Genomic DNA, 12,441 nt, shown 5'->3' with positions numbered 1-12,441 from the left:
TAGCGTCAGTTGAGGGTTAGCCATGTCTATAAGAAAGGTTTTCAATTCAACCAAGCTCTGAATCATTAAGTAAGTACTGCCCCATCGTGTGGCTTGATCAATAATTGCCCCTTTTCCAGCACGTCTCTTCAAAATTGAGTCAACTTTAGGGGTTCTGGCAACAGTAGCCAATTTTTTCACCTTGCCAATCAGTGCAGCTGCATGTCCTTCTTGCAGACTGTCTCTTATAGCCAGCTGTAGCATATGCACAACACAGCGCATGTGATGAATGAAAGAACGTATTGACACAGTTTCAACTAGATCATCTAAACTATCATGTTGCTGTTCATCTGAAGCAACTTCAGTTTGCTCCTCAGTTACAATACGGTGTTCCTCTATTTCAAACATTTCTGTGTCTGTGGACCCAGAATGTTCTTCTAGCTGCTGGTCACCATCATTACTCTCATTCATTAGCTTAATAGTACTTATCATATTTGAAGCATTGTCAGTTACGACAGAAAGAACTTGCTCTTTTTTAAGTTCATAGTCTTGCAGAACCTTTTCCACCAAGACCTGGAGAAACTCACTGGTGTGATGAGCATTCTTTTACTGCCAATGTCTTGGTAACTATTTCATTTTTGTCACAAACAAATTGGACATTGATGGCAAAATAGTTCACTCTGTGACGTGTGCAGGCATCCATTTTAAGAAACAGAAAGCGTCCCTTGAGAGTTTTTTTAAGTTCTTCCTTTTGTTTAAAAGCTTCTTAGATTACTAATTTTCTAATACTCTCTCTCTCTCCAGAGAAACACCAAGCTTGCGGGCCATTTCCCCATTCAGACACATAAAAGCTGGTCGCGAAAATAATGAAATAGGCACACTATCCTTTACAACAAGCTCTATGATCTGTTTTTTAAATGTATCTACTGTCATTGTCACAGTAACTTTGTCACTGACAAAATATCTTGCAACTGATGGCTGCAAAGTTCTCTGCTCCTTTGTTTGGCTGGAAGAGCTGGGCACTGGTTCATTGGTTTGGATGCAGTCTTTCTCATCCACTGCTTTCAGTACTTCTGGATGAAAGCGCTGTAAATGTCTCTTTAGAAGCTCTGGTAGGAGCATTTTTATCTTTGCCTGAATATGCACTGATCTTGGCTTCACAGCATTTGTTTTCGTCTGGATCATTTGTCATACACTGACAGACATAATGTTTTCTATCTTGAGTGATGGTGAAATGTTCAAATACAGCTGATTTAATGTGACGCTTCTTTGACATTCTCAGGTTTTTAATTCTGCATTCACAATCCAAATGACAATTGTTTTTCCTAAAAACAATTGTACAAAATTATTGCCAGGTCGTACAACTGATATAGTGGTCAGTAATACTGTTATTCCTCATGTACTCACAGTTAACTGATGCAAAGTTTGTTGAAAGGATAATACTTCTTACAGTCTTCCTCTTCTGAGTAGCAGCTGTGAGATGCTTGGAAGATGCATACCTAGTAAACATCTAGTCTAGAGGAGGAGCTTTACTACTAAGAATTTGCAACACATTTTCACTTTCAGTTTCATCATTGTAAGTAGGGGGGTTGGGGCAGCATGAGGTTAACCAATTATAAGATTAGATAAGGGCAGTGGAGAACAGTGACACACAAGAAGTAAGAAATGTCTCTATCTCCAGCAGAACTGCTTATCACTGTTGTTCATAGTTTGATAGAACATATATATATATTTGAGTAACATTTATAAAATTCATATGAAAGTTCAATTATGAAATATTAATTTTTTTTAAAGCTGGAGTCGGTACATTTCTACCGACTCCAACCAAAACTAACTCCGACTCCACAACCCTGGTTTAAACAGTTACATTAGCAGTGAGATCCCTGCTTAAAAGCTTACATTCAACAAGGCAATGGGGAGGTGGGGGGGGGGGGGGCACAATAGATGAAAAGTGCTTGTTATTTCAGGTCTGGCAATTATAATAGGGATTTTCATATAAAGCTGTATGATCCGGTCATCAGCCTGTATGTTTAAGTGCAATACTCAAGTACCGAGTGCAGTTATCTTGTGCATGGAGGGTGTGGAGACAGATGAATAGTAGGGTGCAGATTCTGAATAATATTTAGAAGGAGGGAACAGGGGAAAGTTAATTTACTGAGTAGTTAAGGTGGTAGGCTTTTTTAAAGAGATGGGTTTTTAAAGCACACTTGAAGACATGGGGGCTAGAAATCAGTCGGATCGCCTGGGGTAGTGCATTCCAGAGAACTGGCGCAGCACGAGAGAAGTCTTGGAGACGGAGGGGCGAGGTTCGGATTAGGGGGGATGTTAGTCTTAGGTCACTTGTAGAACGGAGGTCATGTGTAGGGCGATAGACAGAGATGAGATGTAAGGCGGTGCAGAACTGTGGAGAGCTTTGTGAGTGAGAGTGATGAGTTTATATTGGACCCTGTAGCGAATGGGCAACCAGTGTAATGACTGGCACAAGATGGAGGCATCGGTGAAGCGGCTGGACAGAAATAGGACCCTGGCTGCTGCATGCAGGACGGATTGGAGAGGAGAAAGTTTGGTAAGAGGGAGACCGATCAGAATAGAGTTGCAGTAGTCCAGACCAGAGTGAATAAGAGTGACAGTCAGAGTTTTAGCAGTTTCAAAGGTTAGAAAAGGTCGGATTCTGGGGATGTTTTTAAGATGCAGGTGACAAGAGCGAGTGATTGGATATGGGGAGCAAAGGAAAGGTTAGTGTCGAATATGACCCCAAAGCACCGGGCATGCTGCTTGGGAGTTATGGTTGAACCCTCCAAGGTAATTTCTATGTTAGGTAGAGTTGGGTTAGTAGAGGGGAGAAGCACAAGAAGTTCAGTTTTAGAGAGATTCAGTTTAAGATAGAGGGAGGACATGATGTTAGAGAGAGCGGACAGACAATCCTTGGTATTTTGTATTAGGGTAGGGGTGAAGTCAGGGGAAGAAGTGTATAATTGGATGTCAACAGCATAGAGATGATACTGGAACCCAAATCTGCTGATTGTTTTTCCAATAGTGGCAGTGTATAGAGCGAAGAGGAGGGGGCCTAGGACTGAGCCCTGCGGGACCCCGATAGGGGGCGAGGAGAGGAAGAGGAGCCGGCAAAAGATACCGTGAAGGAGCGGTCAGAGAGGTAGGAGGAGAACCAGTAGAGAACGGTGTCCTTGAGTCCTATAGAGCGGAGCATAGTGAGGAGGAGCTGGTGATCCACAGTGTCAAATGCGGCAGAGAGATCCAGGAGAATCAGCAGGGAGCAGTGACCTTTGGATTTAGCTGTTAGTAGATCATTAGAGACTTTAGTGAGGGCAGTTTCAGTGGAGTGTAAGGAGCGGAAACCAGATTGTAGAGGGTCGAGGAGAGAGTTATCTGAGAGATAGCGGATTAGACGGGAGTGGACCAAGCGTTCCAGGAGTTTAGAGATGAAAGGAAGGTTAGAGACTAGTGTTGAGCGAGTATGTTCTGTTAACCCTTTCGCCGAGTATACTCGGGCCGAGCTCCGAGTATTTACAGCTGCTCGGTGATATGTTTGAATCACTCCCGTGTGCATGATTTGCAACTGTTTGACAGCTTTATTACATGTGAGGAATGTCTATTTCTTACACATTGCTCACATGTAATAAAGCTGTCAAACAGTTGCAAATCATGCACACGGGAGCGATTCAAACACATCACCGAGCAGCTGTAAATACTCGGAGCTCGGCCCGAGCATACTCTGAACAGAACATACTCGCTCAACACTATTAGAGACAGGTCTGTAGTTAGCAGTGCAGTTCTAGTCCAGGGATGGCTTTTTAAGTAAAGGGGTTATGATAGCATGTTTAAATGAGGAGGAAAAGATACCTGAAGAAAGAGAGAGGTTAAATATTTTAGTCAGGTGAGTGGTGACCACCGGTGAGAGAGACTGCAGGAGATGTAAAGGAATGGGGTCGCTGTTGCAGCTTGTAGGTCGAGAAGAAGTGAGGAGCTGGGTAACTTCTTCTTCTGTAACAGGCTCAAAGATGGCTAGTGAGCTTGAAGTGCGGCAGGGAAGGGGATCCAGGCACTGGGGAGATTGGGATGAGATGTCCTGATGGATGTGGTTGATTTTTTTCTAGGAAATAAGTGGCCAGATCCTCCCCACTGAGGTTGGTGGTGGGGGCCTGTGCTTTAGGTTTCAGGAGGGAGTTTAAGGTTTCAAAAAGTCGTTTTGGATTGTTGGACAGTGAAGTGATGAGAGTGGTGAAGTAGGATTGTTTGGCCAGATGAAGGGCAGAGTTAAAGGTTTTGGGCACGAATTTATAGCGGATGAAGTCCTCTGCTAAAAGAGATTTTCTCCACTGACCCCCAGCACACCTTGAGCAACGCTGAAGAAAGAGTGTTTGCATCGTGTGCCAGGGCTGCCGTTGTCTGTGTCGGGTCTTTCTGCGTGTAGAAGGTGCTGCTTCATCTAGGGCTCTCTTCAGTGTATTATTGTAGTGTGACAATGCTAAGTCCGGACAGGAGAGGGAGAAGATAGGGGCTAAAGATGTGTGGAGATTGTCCATAAACTGCTGGGTATTAATGGTACGTGTATTCCTATAAGTGTGGTAAGTGGAGGTGTCCTGGGTGAGGAGACAATTCTTGACAGAGAAGGAAAGAAGGTTGTGGTCCGAGAGTGGGAGAGGGGAGTTAGTAAAGTCATGCAGCGAGCAGAGACGGGAGAAGACCAGATCCAGAGTATTTCCGTCTTCGTACGTAGGAGAATTAGTAAATTGTGAGAGACCGAATGAAGAGGTTAGAGAAAGTAGATGAGAGGCAGATTGGGAGAGGGGATCATTGATGGGGATGTTAAAGTCTCCCATGATGATGGTGGGGATGTCACAGGATAGAAAGTGAGGAAGCCAGGTGGCAAAGTGATCCAGGAACTGGCGGGAGGAACCTGGAAGGCGATACACAACCGCCACTCGCAGGGAGAAGGGTTTGAAGAGTCTGATGGTGTGGACTTCAAAGAAAGGAAACACAAGTGAGGGAACTGGGGGGATGACATGGAAAGCACATTGTGGTGAAAGGAGCTAACCAACACCTCCACCCTGTCTATTCTCAGGTCTGGCGGTATGTGAAAATTTCAGCCCACCAAATGAGAGAGCAGTAGCAGCGGTGGTGTCTGAATGCTAGATCCAGGTTTCAGTAATAGCCAGAAGGTTAAGGGAATTATAAAGGAAAAAATCGTGAATGTAAGTTAGTTTGTTACACACAGACCGTGCGTTCCAGAGAGCACAGTGGAAAGCAATAGGCGAGGGCATGCACTGAATGTTAATAAGATTAGCAGGGTTTCTATAGGCAGCTGGAGGAGAATAGTGTATGCTAGTGGGGGGAGGCCCAGGATTGGGGGAGATGCCGCCAGCGACTAGTAGAAGGAGAAAAAAAAGAGAACGAGCAGGTGGTGCAATGATTTGTATGAACTTTGTGAGTGCTGTATAGAGGTAGTGGATGGTTTGGAGTGGGTGAGAAATGTCAGTAGAGCCTCGGAGTTATACATGGGAGAGGGGAGAAGGGAGGGGTTGATATGGAGAGAGTGCACAGAATGTGTTAAAGGGCGGGCGAGATGTGAGAAAGCAGAGGTTAAAACAAATAAGCAGATTGCTATGACCAATGCATAATGCAATACAACTGACCAAGAAGCAGCATGTTTGTATGAATATCTAATGCACCTTACCTATCTCCTGCCCTGCCCAACTGCCGTTGTATAACTGCTTATTAAAAGCACTCTAAGCTATTGCACTTAGTCTGTTGCACGCGTGACCCTGCATGCATGCTATCCTGAGCCAGAGCTGAATATATATGAACTAGCTATTGAACCCGTTCTACGCCCGGGTGGCGAGCATTTTTATTGGTATATGGTCTCCCATGCTGGTATGTGCTGCCCCCCTCCTGGTATTTGCGCTGCCCCCATCCTGTCTCCACCATCATATCCCGGTATGCGTGGCACCCCTCACCCCCAATCCTGGTATGCGTGGCACCCCTCATCCTGGTATGCATGGTGCCCCGCATTCCTATGCTGGTATGTATGGTACCCCTCATCGCTATTCTGGTATGCATGGCACCCCTCAACCCCCAATCCTGGTATGTGTGGTACCCCTCACCCCCCAATCCTGGTATGTGTGGTACCCCTCACCCCCCAATCCTGGTATGTGTGGTACCCCTCACCCCCCAATCCTGGTATGCATGGTCCCCTCACCCCCCAATCCTGGTATGCATGGTCCCCTCACCCCCCAATCCTGGTATGTGTGGCCCCCTCATCCCTTTCACGTTGTACACACATACAAAAAAATAAACACTTATACTCACCTTTCTTCCCTGTGCTCCAGCGCTGCTGTGTCCTGTTCTGCCAGAGGCCGGGGGAGAAGTGCGGCGCCGGAGCACTGCGCTGTCCGGCGCCATTTTGCTGAAGACACACTGCAAATATGTCTTCAGTAAAATGGCGCCAGATAGCGCTATGCTCATGCGCCGGTCCGGTGCCTCACTCCTGCCCCAGTCTCCGGCGAAGAGAGGCTCCGTGGCAATGCTCCTCCCGGTCAGGTAAGTATCTAAGTATGGCGCCGGAGATCGCGGTATGCGTTCATTGTCTATGCATACTGCGATCTCTGGCGCCACACACTCTTACCTGTAACGGCTGGATGCTGTCTTCTGTCTGGAGCCAGACTGTGCGTCACGCATGCGCAGTCTATAAAGGCTTCAGACAGAGACACGCATCCCCCTTTATATTATAGATTGAAATGTCTGCTAACATGCAGCACCAGTTGGCCAAACTGAGTAATTAGCCAATTAGCACAAGGCCAGAGAAGGCAATGCTATGCAGGATAAACAAACCAATAGACAACAGAGGGTCATAAAACAGTGAAATAGATAGCTTTGAACACTTTAAAACAGAACCAAAGAAAAGAAAAAAAAAACAGCAGCAATGGATGAAATACCATGTAGAAATCTTGCTAGAATATGACTTTGTTCACACCCAGCACACATTACATTACTTATCCTGTACTGATCCTGAGTTTCCTCGTGTAATATACTCCAGAGCTGCACTCACTATTCTGCTGGAGGTGGAGTTACTATGTACATATATCACTTATGTGAAGAATATGGGGGATTTAATTTTATGCCAATCGGCTGTATCATATCCGGTCTGAGATTACAGACCTCCTTCAAAATGTGAAGCTGAGACAGAACACCTGTCTCAGCAGGTGGTCGAGCAGGTGGTCCAGCTTCAAAAGCTCCACATGGATAAAATCACACCCCTTGCAGCCTAGCTGTGACCAAGGCCTTTCTTTCAGGATGAACCCCTGCTGGGAGCCCAAATTGCTTGACTGCTTCAAAGAGCGCCTTCCTTCCCCCAGATGGTCGGGAGCTGTAATTTCATGAGGAATTATGGAGTTATCGTACGTCCTAGCAGTATACCGGTTACATTTTCGAGATCTCTAGAACAGGACGAATGTCCTCCAGAAAATTGACCCATTCTAGCACTCCGGGGTGGGGAGATACGTAGAATGGATAGTAGAAGGCAGGAAGCGAAGCCGTGTTTGGTCTCCAAGCGTGACGGGGGCCCGACCGGATCTGATGCCGCCAGAACCACCTCCCTATGACCTTCCGTTGAGAAGTGATGACCCATCATAGGTTTTGGAGTTTCAGCTACCACACCCAAACGGAGGAAAACTAGGACCATCCTGGGGCCGGGAAAGGGAGTGACCAACCAAGGGGTTAATTATTCATGCGAGGTACACAAAATTTTTAAAATTCGAAGTACACAAATTTTTATCGTAGGTAAACTTCAACTGTGAGAGACAAAAGCTAGCAAGAAAAAACAGAAAATCCACATTATATGATTTTTAAATAATTAAGATACATTTTATTGCATGAAATAAGTATTTGATCACCTTCCAACCAGAAAGAATTCTGTCTCTCACAGACCTGTTAGTTTTTCTTTAAGGTTATGTGCCAATGATGCGGCCCAGACGCTGCGCAAGAGCCGCCGGCAGCTTCCACTCATCTATGCAATAGGTCTATGGGGAAAGCCCACATGCGGACCCGCAAGAGAAATTGACATGCTGCGGTCTGGAAAGACAACCCGCAGTGGCTCCGGTCCGTGCGCACACAGCCTAAAAAGCCTTCCTACTCTGCACTCTACCTGTATTAATTGCACCTGTTTGAACTCCTTACCTGTATAAAAGGCACCTGTCCACACAATCACACTCCAACCTCTCCACCATGGCCAAAACCAAAAAGCTGTATAAGGCTATGTGCTCACGTTCAGGATGTGAATGCAGAAAATTCCTTAAGGTTTCTGCATCTCTTGGCAGGAAAAACACTGTAGAAAAAACGTGCGTTTTGCCACCATTTTGATGCAGTTTTTGATGCATTTTTTGTACATCTATGAATGCTTTTTGGAGCTAAATAAAGATATTTGAAAAAAGAAACATGGGACATCGCTTTCACGCTTGGATTACCTTCAGACCTAGGTTGAGTATATTGGTTAATTTAAATGATTAAAGAAAGTGTCTGCTGTATTTCAAATACCAAACAAAAGGGCTAGGTATCAGCTAATCCCATAAACCCAATGTCATTAGCATTCCCATTCATGTCATTTCTGGGGCAGCTGAGAGCTGCTATTTTTAGCCTAAGAAGGTGCCATTAGGCAAACATGTTCCCTGGCTATTAATAACAGCTCACAGCTGTTTGTTTAGCTGCTACATCCCCACAATCAGCAACCAGTAGTGTTTTGAATGCAGCGCATGTTAGCTGCATCCAAAACGTTGTGTTCTAAAGCCGCACTTTTGTTGTCAGTACATGCAGATCCACCGCATATAATGACATTTCAATTGCTACAGAAATTGAAATGCTGTGGGTGAGTTTGCGTACGTGCCCACGATCAGGAGCCGTAGTATGTTTGAAGCTGCGTATTTATGTAGCATCAAACTTGCAGCGTCCAGATGTTACAGCATAGTGGATGGGATTTCTAGAAATCCCATGTCCACTATCCATGCGTCTGAGGCTGTGGATCACCCATGGACACTGACATGCGGCGCGTCTTTCAGGACCGCAGCATGTCAAATTCTCTTGAGGAGTCGCTAGTCTCCGCAACTGAAATTTGACCACTAGAATGTATTGAATGCGGTAAATCCTCATGGTTCAGTTCACACATGCGAATTTACCTGCGTTCAATATTGAACGCAGTGTTTTGTAAGCAGCAAAAATATGCGTCCAAAGCGCTGCTACGTCCAGATCGTGGGCGCAGAGCCTAAAATTAAAAAAAATGGCGTGGGCTCCTGTGTTATTTTCACAACCAGTAGAGGGAAAGCCGACCGCTGGGAGCTTATATTAGTAGCCAGGGAAGGGACCATTAGCCAAGAATGTTCCATGGCTATTAATAACAGCCCACAGCTGTTTGCTTAGTGTTAAATGGCTATATTGCAGGGGGACCCCAGAAAAAAATTGACGTAGGGTCCCCCTATAAAATCTAACCAGAAAAGACTAAACAGACAGCTCAAGGTTTATATCAATAGCGAGGGAAGGGGCCATGTATACTAGCCCCCTCCATGGCTAATAATATTAGCTCTCAGCAGCCGCAGAAAAGGCGCATCCATAAGATACGCCAAATATGGCGCTTAGCCTCCGCTCTACCCACTGCCATGTAGCAGTAGTGAGTGGGGTAATAAGGTTGGGATTCATGTCAGCCTTGTATTGACAGCTGACATGAAGCCCAGGTTAGCAATGGAGGGCGTAGACGCCCCCATTACTAACGCCGTAGTAAGGTTTTTGACACTTTTTCAATAAAGACACGGCCATAATAAAGTCTTTTATTGAAATAAAATTCCACAGAGTTTTAATAATTTATTTAAAAATGAAAAACACTGTATACTCGCCTAACGCCCAGTCCCCGAAGCTCTCGTCTCCTGTAAAACAAAAATAAAAAACAACCCTATCCCTCACCGATCCACCGTCATGATGTAATCCCAGTGTCACACGACAATCCGGGTCACTTCTACAGCATCCACATCAGCAATCACTGATGTGACTGCTGTAGAAGACAGCACTGTATACACTGACAGGAGCGTAATCACTCCGGTGACCTCACTTACTGCATCAGTGTTGAATGGGAAAATTCTCACGCAGCACCAATGCCGTAAGTGAGGTCCCGGAGCTCTCAGCTGATCTTCAGCTGATGAACTCAGGTGAAATCAGCCCCAGCAGCTCAGCAATGTATACTGCAGGGAGCAATTGTGCTCCCGTCAGTGTATTACCGGCTTCCGGGTGATCGGGTCGCCGTGGGACATCGGGTGGACAACGGACAGGTGAGAATGAAAGGTGTTTTTTATTTTAATATAGATTTTTACTTTTTTATTTACAAAGTGCCCAGACACCGGCTTAGGAGACTACTTCTCCGTTCAGCCGTGCCTGCTCCCGGTGTTATTAGCGGGAGTGTCTATTGGATGATGGGAGAAGTAGTCTTCCCCGGCCCGGGTACCATTCTTTGTGCGTTTTTGTGGCGTTTTTGACTCATTGACTTGAATTGAGTCAGTCAAATACGCAGCAAACATCTGCAGCAAATCCACAAATATATTTATACCTGCGTTTTTGCTGCAGGTTAGACTGACTCAATTCAAGTCTGTGGGTGAAAAACGCTGCAGAAACGCACAAAGAATTGACATGCTGTAAAGTTAAACGCAATGACAATTCTGAAAGGAAAATTCCTGATCATGTGCACAGCACTTCAGGATTGCCATTGCATTAGCTGGCACACGGATTACCTAGCATTTTTGGTGCACAATTATTTGAAAATGGAAGAAACACAAGGTGACTGTCAATCTTCCTCCGTCTGGGGCTCTATGCAAAATCTTGCATCGTGGGGTAAGGATGATTATGCGAAAGGTCAGGAATCAGCCCAGAACTACACGGGAGTACCTGGTCAATGACCCGAAGAGAGCTAGGACCACAATCTCAAACATTACCATTAGTAACACTGCACCGTAATGGATTAAAATTCTGCAGGGCTCGCAAGGATCCCCTGCTCACGGCAGCACATGTCCAGGCTCGCTTGAAGTTCACCAGTGACCATCTGGATGATCCAGAGGAGGTATGGGAGAAGGTCACGTGGTCAGATGAGACCAAAACAGAACTTTTTGGTAACAACTCCACTCGCTGTGTTTGGAGGAAGAAGAAGGATTAGTACAACGCCAAGAACACCATCCCAACCTTGAAGCATGGTGGGGGAAACATACTTTTGGGGGGCTCTTCTGCAAAGGGGACAGGACAACTGCATAGTATTGAAGGGAGTATGCAGGGCCGGCTCCAGGTTTTTCTGGGCCCCGGGCGAAAGAGTCTCAGTGGGCCCCTATAACACATACCACGATTCATGATGCACAGATACCGCAGAGAAATATAGATATAGTACAATGCCGAAGATTTCACCTCTTACCTTACATGAGCGATATCTATTGTAAATTCCACAATAGCTCAGAAACCGGCGAATCGCTCCACACAGAATACTGGCCCCCATATAAGGCCCCATACGGAATACTGGCCCCCATATAAGGCTCCATACGGAATACTGGCCCCCATATAAGACTCCATACGGAATACTGGCCCCCATATAAGGCTCCATACGGAATACTGGCCCCCATATAAGGCTCCATACGGAATACTGGCCCCCATATAAGGCTCCATATGGAATACTGGCCCCCATATAAGGCCCCATACGGAATACTGGCCCCCATATAAGGCTCCATACGGAATACTGGCCCCCATATAAGGCTCCATATGGAAAACTAGCCCCTATATAAGGCTCCATACGGAATACTGGCCTCCATATAAGGCTCCATACGGAATACTGGCCCCATATAAGGCTCCATACGGAATACTGGCCCCCATATAACGCTCCATACAGGATACTGGTCCCCTTATAAAGCTCCATACAGGATACTGGCCCCCATATAACGCTCCATACAGGATACTGGTCCCCTTATAACGCTCCATACAGGATACTGGCCCCCATATAACGCTCCATGCAGGCTGTTACCCCCCACATAATGCCCCATACAGGCTGCCCCCCCCCTTATAATGCTCCATGCAGGCTGTTACCCCCCACATAATGCCCCATACAGGCTGTCCCCCCCCTTATAATGCTCCATGCAGGCTGTTCCCCCCACATAAAGCACTATGCAGGCTGTCCCCCCCCCTTATAATGCCCCATGCAGGCTGTTCCCCCCCTTATAATGCCCCATGCAGGCTGTCACCCCTCCTCTTTATAATGCCCCATGCAGGATGTACCCCCCCTCTTTATAAGGCCCCATGCAGGATGTCACCCCCCCTCTTTATAATGCCCCATGCAGGATGTCACCCCCCTCTCTTTATAATGCCCCATGCAGGATGTCACCCCCTCTCTCTATAATACCCCATGCAGGCCGTCACCCCCCCATATAATGCCCCATG

Source organism: Phyllobates terribilis, unplaced genomic scaffold (genome assembly GCF_046119375.1).
Source record: "Phyllobates terribilis strain yellow unplaced genomic scaffold, ASM4611937v1 Scaffold_5__5_contigs__length_657084704, whole genome shotgun sequence".
In the NCBI taxonomy this organism is placed as follows: Eukaryota; Metazoa; Chordata; class Amphibia; order Anura; family Dendrobatidae; genus Phyllobates; species Phyllobates terribilis.
This window is presented reverse-complemented; position numbering follows the sequence as displayed.